General features: G+C 28.3%; 1 pseudogene; it reads left to right on the plus strand.

Annotated features, from left to right (window-relative positions):
* The first annotated feature begins 1,958 nt into the window (after window positions 1–1,958).
* On the plus strand, window positions 1,959–8,394 carry LOC131851663 (luciferin 4-monooxygenase-like; annotated as a pseudogene).
* Window positions 8,395–9,587: the final 1,193 nt, after the last annotated feature.

A 9,587-nucleotide genomic window follows, 5' to 3' on the forward strand; every position in this document is an offset into this window, starting at 1 on the left:
TTTATTTTAGTTCAGTTGAGGAATAACTGTAACTATTATTGTGTAATGTTCTTTCCTCATCAGTCTTAAAGCAAGAAATAGTCAAGAGATAATATTTTTATATACAATCATGCTAATCAACTTACCTAAATGCACTCATTACTAATCATACTGTTTAATTTGGTAAAATGCTTTGACCCAAATTATTAAGAAGCAATATTATTTAGTAATTAAAAAATTATAATCCAATTATTTTATTTTATAACTGTATTCTGTAATATTCCTATTATTATTTAGATATTTTTTCCCCAGCATCTACATAAACAAACGTATAAAAAATAACAACACTTTCCTGACAGAAAAAAGGCCTTTTGTTTGACGTATGTTCAAAAGTATAATTGCCAATTATAGTTTTACTAACAGTTCAGGAATATATCGATAAAAATACATATTTCTTTGTCTCTCTATACAAGGGCTCACCTGCCTATATTCACAGATTACATATTGTTTTGATTTATTTTTGCAATCACGCTTTGATAACAACAACATGGCTGATTTTAATTACTCTCTAAGTACCCATTATAATAATGAAGGTATCAGTGATTTATGGTAATGGATGACTAATAATACATGTATATAGAAAATACCCAGTCCAATAAAAAATACCCACGACCATCGGAAGTAACGCGACGAGCTGAACCACTAGACCACCGAGGGCGTTGTGTAAAATATCCTAATCCTTATTTAGTTGTAGTTGTAGATGATTTTAATTGATGATTCCTAAACTTATTAGCTGGTAACTAACCTATATTGATTATCGTATTAACTTTAAGAAGCACATAATGTTACATTATGATCATCAAAATATCATAATTAAAGTATAACATAATTGTATCAGCTGAATTAATTGTATAAAATAAATACTTAGTTTATTATTTGTGTCACAAATATTAATTTTTAAATATTAAAATAACAATAACATTTGTTACTTACTTATTAGTATATATCATAAAGTATATTGAACGATATACTAATTTATGGATTTGTCAATCATTGCTATATTTTTATTAAATTATAATAAGAGATGCGCGCAATATCATGAAATAATGGTATACCTAGCTCATTCTTAAGTATCCTTCATAGACTGAAAATAGTTGAGAATAAAAAGATAACATTTATTACAAGCTTAGTCTGTCTACGTCAAGCGGCAATTTCAGGGGCTTTATTCTAATTCAGCGCTTAATACGCTTTTTGTCAGCAAAAAAGACAGACAAAGCCAAACTTTTATTTTTTTGGAGCTGTACTGATTACTGCTAAAAGTTTATTTAGGTCCCGATGGAGATTGCAAGTCCTCTGCCGTCTAATGACCGTCTTTTCATTAATTTGTGTTTACTACATTTAGCTGATCTTAAGGAAATCTTTTCCGTACATTAATCCAAAAAATGGTGTTTGTCAACAAATAACGTGAACACGTTAAAGAAGCGTTCAAGTAAGAAACAATCAGGAGGGGAAAATTCGTAATTTTCGAATATCGAGAGCGATAACTTGGAAAATTTTATAAAGGCACATAACGGCAATTTGAAATTGGCTTCCGTGAGTATGTTGATATACCCGTAACTGAAAATGGCTACCTGTGTTTACTCCCTTTGCTTGGAGTCATTTACTAGGCGTTTAAATACGCACTTATAAAAGCTGTTTTTTTTAAATTATGCGTTGTGTTTTTTCTGTCATCATTATTGAAAGAAAGCCCTTAATGTACATATAAACAATGACCTTTTAAGACTGGTACTGACAGCGACTTCACCAAGACTTTATTACGGGCATCATATTATTATCATCTAACGTGCTACAAGATAACAAAAGACTGGAAATATCATGAGAGTGAATCTCTAATATGAATAGTAGTATTGTTATATATTCCACTTACTGTAACAAGTATATAACAACAACTAAGTATTATTTATTTTTAGGCCTAACAATTCAACCAGTCTAAAATAGCAGCATGGTTAATGTTGACAAGTGGGACGACGGGACTTCCAAAAGTAGCAATTATACCATACAATACTGTACTAAACGGAATACGAGCTGGTGGTCAGTATAAACTCTGTAATAATTATTTTATTGTATTATGTATCAGTGTTCTGATGTAGTAAGCGACCGGTATAGTCTAAGATTGACGATATAACAGAGACAGTGCTTCAACACAAAAGAACAATATTATATAATATTAAAAATAATAACAATATTAACATCTATATAATATTCAATAGTACTATTATTGCTATTGTATACATGATTCGGCATGAAGCATCGCCGTGATTATTGTTTTTCTAAAGTTCTTTCAAACTTTCTGGATGTATCCGTAAAAAATGTATAACTTTATATATATAGTAGAATATATAATATATATATATATACGCTGCTATTTCAAAATAATTGTCTTTTTTCAGGACACCATTCACAGATCCTTTAGAACTAACCTTGACAATGTCAACATTCCAATGGTTATCTTCACTCGTATTATTCATTTCTGGGCCCCTAAGATTATATACAAGACTTCAGATGTCTGTTCCTCTAACACCACAACTTCTCATCGTCACAATAAACAAATACAAGGTAAAAGATTTATAGATCATTAAAATATAAATTATAATTATGTTTTAAAATTTAAGTTAGTTAAAGTTAGTTTATGTCTTAATCTAATTATATTAGATTCACACAAATTACAGAATACAAAATATGTACGCTAGATAATTACTAGGTTAATAATAGTGTAGCAGTAATTTATTAACAAGAACATACCTTACTGAACACTATCTGTACACTGTGCTACGTGTAACTTAACCTAAGTGCTTATATGAAAAATTAAAAGAGAGAATATAAAGAGAAAATACATTATGAAATTCTTCGTGGTCTAAATTCTTTAGATTGTTATCTAATTTTGAATTAGATACAGTTATAAATTCATTATCTTTTCCTCGTTTATTTTTATACTTGTTTTGTTATTGATAAGTAGAACTTCATACAAGTAAATAACTAAATCATTATACTTCATGCCGGTCATTGCACAGATATTTCTATTAATTTATATAAAACCTTATCAAATTATACAGCAACAAAATGATGTCTGATGCAGTCATTTTCTTCGTCAGAAATCTATGGAAACCATTAAAATCCATTTGGTAATTTTTGAGATTAGCGTGGACATATAGCCTAACGCGGCGGGGGATATTTTATAATTATATACTATACGATGTAATAATCCGATCATTCTGTAAAATGACGTTGTTTCACTAAGTTCATTATTTGTAACTCTATTTAATAATATTTATTTCTTAAAGTATAAGGACACCTTTTGGAAAAAAAGAAATACAACATTTCATAGTAGAATTATTATAAAATTTTATACATTTACAGCCTCATGTGACTGCTTGGACGCCTTACTTGTTGGGACAATTTTTACATGGCACCGAGAAAATTTGCGATCTGACCTGCTTCAAATACATCCTTATATCCGGCAGTACTGTTGAAAAACCTCTATTAGATTTAATGAAAGTTAGTAAACATTTTATAGTACCAGTAGTTTTTTATAAGTGTTCATATCATTATTGTATTCTATATCTAATATACATATTTTATATTTTTCTCTTTTTAGTCCAGAACTAATGCATTTCTGTATTTAGTCTACGGAATGACAGAACTTCTTGTGCCGGGTTTTAATTATACGCGATCAACCCCATTGGGATCAGTTGGAAAACCTTTCGAATACAATGAGTATAGGGTATGTTATTGATTTATATCTCTAACTAATTTACTAAAATATTAATGAAATGTACTTAGAATTCAAAGCAATGAGATTTAATTCGTTATCTGGACTGCATTACATTTTTCTATGACTGTCAGCATTTGTTTACCAGTAAAAATTCAATATGTTATAACATTTATTTACTTTGCAAATATGTATAATTAACAATATTTAATCTTATATCACGCTAAATAGATAAATATTTATTAGGTAAAAGACATGTTCTTTAAACTACTTATTTATATATATTATATACTTATTTCAGCTAGTGGATGATAATGGTTTTAATATAGAAAAACCTTTCAAAAGTGGTGAACTTTGGATAAAAGGAAATTCTTTCTTTAAGGTAAGACATATTAGGTACAGTTTATTGCTAGTATTACAAATTTTTGACATTTTCGTATACGTATACATTATAATGGAAATTTGAATATGTACACATTATAAGTGTATTATTTTAGTTACCTATACAATTATTTCTTGCACCCAAAACTAAAGAAATATTCTTTTACTTTTGTTTCGGGGCACAATAATTCGTCCACTTTTTAGAGAAAAGCTACTATTAATAGTAAAACAAAAGAATTTACAATATTAAAAATTATTACTTTTCAGGATATTTAAACAATCTTGAAGAAACTAGAAAAATGTTAACAGAAGATGGGTGGTTAAAAACTGGTGACATATTCTACAAAGACAACGATAATAATTACTACTTCGTCGAAAGAAAACGACTTCTAATCAAAAGCGCTGGACATTTTGTAAGTTTCAATATATTTTTTATATAAGTAGAATATTGATGGCCTGCCTGATAGAAAGTGGCAACCATCGCTTAATATACATAAATAGTATCATGGATATCAAATACTTATATTTTTTCATACATGCACTATATATGTATATACATAGAAAATACCCATACCAATACTATCAATCATATCCATTAATACAAATTATTGCATCGTGCGAGGAATCGAACCTGCGACCATCGGAAGTAAAGCGATGTGGTAAACATCTGAACCACTTAGATCAGATATGATATGGAATTAAAAATTATTGTATATACACGTAACTATATTCGCACAGAAATGGTACGTACTCATATTGCCAAAGGATTACTCGCAAAAATGGGTACCTTACTTCCATCCCCTATTTTCCCCCAGACCCTTCAAGTTTTACTTGTGCAATAAAACGTGTTCTACGTTCTTCTTCAATTTGGTCCCATGATATTATACACAAATTTATAAAAAAATGGTTTAACTGTACAACCTTCAAGCTGTAATATACAGTATACAGACATGCAGACTTTTATGTGGTAATTATGTATAGGAAAGTATATTCTTTCATTTGATCTCATTATATTCAATTGTTCATTTTCTGATTCTATTATGATTAATATTATAAATATTCGCATAAATACATACGCTACCTACTCAAAGTAAATAAGATACCAAGTGAGATGCAAAATCATCGGGCGTGAAGCAATCTAGACTTACGAGAATTCTGTTTACGCTCCGATAGATACAACTGAAGCAATGTCGCATATAATATAGTAGAATAAATTGACATTTATTATAAAATACTCAAATCTTAATATCCACCCATATATTACCTACATACTTAAAAGGAAAAGCTTGGTTTTTTGTTAACTCTTTCATTTTAACAGATCGACAAAACAATCCGTATGGTATTTGAGATCGAGAAGGACATAAACAAATTTTATAGCATAAGATAAAATCAAACTAGTCATATGAACACTGTCACAGGTAGGAGTCAGAGCTTTAGGTACTTTGTAATATTGTATGATTTTTTTATAAATAATAGTTATTGATTATATTATATTATTAATTGCCCTTTAGTACCTACTTTGTCGGGAAAACATACAAAGAAATTACTTACAATATGAATCGAATTATTTTATTTCAATAAGACTATTATACTATGTACACTATAATTAGGAACTAAAGAAAATATTTTAATGAAAGTGAACTGCACTTAGGCAATAATGGTTACTAAGGCAGAAGTTGGCCGAAAAAGAAATGTATGAACTGTGTAAAAGATGATATGGCAAGAAATAACTAGATAACTGCGAACAGGAATGAATAAAGGAAAAAACATATTACGCCGATTTAAAATTAATAGGATAACGAGGAATCAGATGATGATGAACTATATTTTATGTTGTACCTACATATATGTCACAAAATTATACTTATATTTGTACAAAAAAAAATATTTTACTTCCAATTTTTTTCCGAGTGACTGGTAAATTGTGTAACCGAGTAGATAAATGTGTCGCCTATAGATTTTTATTCCAAATACTACGCACACAGAGAAGAGAATATATTCCGTCTATGGCTAATTTTAAGATGGTTAAGTCAATAATGAGGTTTTACACCGCTTTATTTGTATAGTCATGGGTTCGTTTCCTCGCACAATGTCAAACAATTGAATTCATGAATATGGCTGTTTTATCGGTCTGGACATTTTGTACATATGTCATGAGCCTATTTGCAAAAAAAAAATATATATTTAGTATTTTTATTACTTATCTAGTATCTGTAACAAATGCTCTACTTACCTTGGTACTGCATGGCGCTGGCCGAATTGTTCAAAGTTATTATTATTGTTATAGAAATTACAATTTTAAATTAATTCATTACACATATTTCCGTCTATTCAAAATGTTCATAACGGTAGATACTAATATTGATAATTACATTCCATCCCATATCTTGGTTGTTTCTTAGAGATAATATAATTCTGTAAAGTTTAAATTGGATCTCTTTGTATAGTGTTGTTATTGCTACTAAATTTGAGTTGAGAGTTATCCATAGGTACCTATATAATACCTCGACAGAGTAAATTAAATATTTACGTATACATTAAAGTCACAAAGTTATTGTTAATATCGTATAATATAAACACAAAGCTCTAAAGCTTCTTTAAGCTCTGAACTTTATCATAATATATCATATCGAGTAAAAGTGTAACACAAAGTCAGCCAAAATAACTATAATGGCCTATTTGACGACAAAAGCTCAAATAAAGAACTGAACATTCTTTGTTCATTCTCGTAACATTTTTAATTAAACGGCCAATAAAATAGAGGTCTACAAGATAGACAAGCTCCGTATTGATTGAAAACTACCCAGACAATTAAAACCAGATATTGTCAGAGTGAGGATTCAGTAGGATTCTATTGTAAAGTATCTATAAATCTATTTATAAAATTATAGAGTAACACTCTCATAATTAGATCAGATTATAAGAAAGTCATGCTGATATATTACCTCATGCTTTCAGTCTTAATTTTAAGAAAACGTCTAAAGAAGTAGACCTTGCAATTTGTCTTACCGTTTTTATTGTATTATCGATAATTTCTGTTTTCAAATATATCAATTTTCTCTGATAATCACAATACTACATGTATGTATATAAAAGAAATGGTGATTAATCAAAAAAATATATTCTGTTCTGTAGAAAAATAATAAACAAACCATGACACCAATGATTACCAAACCAGACAAAAATTATATAATAGGTACCATAATACGTTCGCTAACAATCGAAAAATGGATCATTAAATCTGATCCATTTTATAGAAAAGATCGTATAACATACACATAAATGTACGATTGAATTGAGAACCTTCATGTTACTCACTAAACAAATGTTTAATTTACATTATGTACATTCCATGATAACAGTGTTGGACATGATTAATCCTTACAATAACCAATTTCTCTCTTATATTTCTATATATATATATATATTTACCATCAGATTTATGTTCCTATCCTTTAGTTCAAGTGTGGACATCGTAGGACCGGGTTATTACCCGGTCCTACGATGTCCACACTCGAACAATTTAGAAATAAATGAAAAATTTTCGAAAATGGATTCCTAAAACGAACGACAACGATTAACGTTACGATTATTGTCTCTTCTTTACTTGAAATATTTTTATAGTTTCTCATGAATTTAACACCATATTAATTATCTACATATGTTTATTTTTTGTTAGATATCGCCGTTGCAATTAGAGAATATTATCAAGAAACATCCAGCTGTCGCCGAGGTATGCGTTGTGGGCATACCAGATGAATTCCTAACTGAGGTGCCAGTAGCTGCTATTGTAAAGAAAAACGGTCAGCAGATAAATCCACAAGAGATCTTCAATTTAATAAAAGGTACTTAATTACAGTAACGAACACTAGAATATATTTTTAATTTAAACATATCTTTGTACCATAAAAGATAATATTAATGACTAAAGTAATACCTATCTACACATATGTCGTAGTCTGTAAATAATGATTACTTGCATCAATTAAATATATAACATTATACAGTTATAACTTTCAATAGGTTAACCGTAGACAATTTAATTTAAGGTATGCTATAGTTTTAATTTAATTTCTCTTCTAGTACCTAATATATACTTATTACGTCTTTTAGAAGAACTACCGGATACTCGGCAGCTACACGGTGGTTTCTTTTACGCGCCTGGGATACCAGTAACGGCTTCCGGGAAAATGCATCGAGTCAAAGTAAAGGAAATGGCTTTTGGTGCTCACAGGATTTTAATAAATGATTTGAATGAATCTTAAAAAGGTAGTTCACAAAGTAAAATGAAAGCCATTTTTATATCACATATTCCTTCTACATACTATGTACACAATTTTTATTATTACGTACCAATATTGTAACAGTCGTAACATTAGCAAGACTTGTGTTTTTATAAAATACTGTACACATATTCTAAGATAATACTATTAGAACTTTCTATAACTGTTGAACCTCCAAAACATAAAGTGCTTATTGATGACGTTAACATGCGTAGAGTATATTGAACAACATACATACGTTGAATATACTCTACGCATGTTAACATCATCAATAGAAAAATCTTCAAAGGTATTATTACTTTCTAAGAACATCTTGATGAAAAATATTTATTAATACACAGATATACATTATATATCTATAATTTGATATATCAAATTGTATTTTAATTTTAATAATTTTAAATATTATGATTACAGTGAATGTCGTTTAATTAATTAACTTACATCATATGTATTTATTTAGAAAATATTATGTAGGTTAATAATGCACTAATTTCAGATGGAATGAATGAATGGATTATATATTGAAATGTAAACTGTATATTTTAGTACTAATGTAAAAGGATCTTTTGTTCAATAGAGACAGGTAATGGATGAAATAATGTTGCTAGTTTTTTAAATTACGCGACAAGATAAGTGCATTATTTTTTGCGAATATAGAGTAAGTAAATTTATTCTATCTAGCTCATAATTTAAATAAAAGAAAACATCTCTTAGCTTTAATGAAATTATAAAGTAAGAATACGTTCTAATTAAAATTTAAGTTATCTTAAGTCACTATAAGTAAGTATTTAATTTAATATATTACTAGAAATATGTATTAAATTTATAATAATAGACATTATTATAAATCAGTTATATTTTTTATACTTTGTTTTTCTGTTCGATTGCAAAACATAATATAAACATAATTATAAAAGAAAATAAAAGTATGCTGAACTTTATAACTGTATTATTTTTGCCACTAATATTTATAGTATTTGATAATTAATATCCTGATAATGTAAATCGACATCTATCATTTAAATATTGACAAAGTTATAAAATTTAAAGTCCTATTTTAAAAAATACATAATTCTAGTCTTATCTGTACGTTATTTAAAGTCTTAATATCGAACATAACAAATCGCGCGTTTGGAAATTTTATAAAACACAGTTTACTTAACTTAGCTTTA

The sequence above is a fragment of the Achroia grisella genome, unplaced genomic scaffold (assembly GCF_030625045.1).
Source record: "Achroia grisella isolate CSIRO2021 unplaced genomic scaffold, CSIRO_AGI_Agris_v1 utg1061, whole genome shotgun sequence".
Taxonomy (NCBI): Eukaryota; Metazoa; Arthropoda; class Insecta; order Lepidoptera; family Pyralidae; genus Achroia; species Achroia grisella.